This window comes from Micropterus salmoides, unplaced genomic scaffold, assembly GCF_014851395.1.
Source record: "Micropterus salmoides isolate LMB-PRFRI ecotype aquatic unplaced genomic scaffold, ASM1485139v1 Ms_hic_scaffold_18, whole genome shotgun sequence".
Lineage (NCBI taxonomy): Eukaryota > Metazoa > Chordata > Actinopteri > Centrarchiformes > Centrarchidae > Micropterus > Micropterus salmoides.
Genome location: NW_024040928.1, coordinates 5,793,466 through 5,795,344, shown reverse-complemented (window position 1 = coordinate 5,795,344; position 1,879 = coordinate 5,793,466).

Sequence of the window (1,879 nt, the reverse complement as noted above, 5' to 3'; positions counted from 1 at the left end):
CCAACTTATATTTCCAAAATGTTTTATTGAAGAGTGATGTGTAATGTGTTGCTTCATCACAACTGATCAATGTCTCATCTATCCCCTATCAAATTACACCACAACCAAAAGTCTTTACTGAAGAAGAGGATAAGAACGTGGAAGAAGATGACCTTCCCCAATCCTTTAGAACAACTTTCATTTGTTGTCTCTGCATTTGATATTTCAATAATCATTTGCTGTAATATAAACCTGTACATTTGGATTTGATAACAAATAAAAAAGGTCACAGTGATCATGAAGAACTGCCTTAATAATGAATGCCACTGTTGTTATTTGATAGTTTAATTAGTACAGGCCTACCTACCGACACAGCTATTTGTAGCACAGCTCAAAGTCAACAAGGATCATTACATCATCATAGTGTAATGACACTGTTATATCTAAAGTCTTATTTAAGTCAATATGTAAGAAGCAAAAAAATCAAGAACAGAGACCTTATTTAGAGCTTTATTGGATGGTGCAACAGCAACCACCTTCACATCAACATAGGAAACCCACCCCAGTCGTAATAAGGGTGAGAGGGTAGAGATGGTAAACACCTATACGTTCATTGTGGTGCAACTAAACAACTAACTGGACTGGTCGGACAACAGGAAAGGACAGAGCAGGATGTTCTTCCAGAGAAGGCTCAGGTCCTTCAGTGTTTGCACCAGGCAGCTAGGGATGGAGCACTTTCAGCCACAGAGCAATCAAAGGGCTTAGGAGGCTCAATTGTGCCATCAGCTGTCAGACTCCACAACAATACAGCACCCAGTAAATTCCAACAGAGGCGTGGCACAAAATCCTGGGCCCTATAGATAAGCAGTCTCTGTGGGCCCTGTTCCTCTCTTGTTCCATGTCTCTCACGCATCTTTTGAAAAATGTTTACAAATAACTGAGCTAACAACTGGACACATGAATCTGAAGTTGTGATTAAGGTAGTCACTAATGAACTGTTCATACAACATTTAAACAAAGTAATAATAATCTGAAACATAGAGGACTGATGTTAGCGTCTTAGCCTGCTTATAGGTAGTTGCCACTGTACATCGTGTTTCATGTCCTCAGTAACAGAAGGAGATGATGAGGAACCTGCTGCTGCTCCACTCTCTGTAGCTGTTTCTGAAACTGTTTTTCCTGGTGTTAAGCTTTGCTAGGTGATGTTGGTAGGTATGATGGCATATGACATTGTAGCTATAAGGCTGATTAATTTATGATGCTTATATCAGCCAAATGTAATTTGAGTTTTAACACTACTTGCGTAGAAATAAAACATTGCAAACAAAAACACACTTTTCATTCCAGGCTTTTCAAGGCCCCCCCATTGGGGCCCTGGGTAATTTGTCCCGCTCTTCTCCCCACTACGATGCCCCTGAATCCCACCTCCACACCATCACAACACCCTGCCTGTCTCTGCTGACTGAGACTCTATCCCACTAAGCACAACTCTTTTTGCACACATTATCTCTGACACATTGCACATGTACAGATACACACAAGGATACCATAATTCTATCTACTTTTACTTGTATTTTATTCTGTCTTTTACTCTTTGCACTACATTCCCCTGTGATTCTGTGCCAATTTGAATTTCCCCTATGTGATCAATACAGGAATATCTTATCTATGCAGACAAATTGAGCTCTGTCAGTTGATTTGGTAGACAAATGTCATTGGAAAGCTGGCAGGCTCTGTGCATCTGCTGATCAGTCCAGCTGGCATGGAGACATTCCATACTGTACATGCAAATGGTCTGTCAAAACAAAGCCAGGACTTCAGCGTGTCCCATAACGTGTCCCCAACACACACACACACACACACACATCTTGTCCAGCCTAAACCAGTACTTCTGACAGAT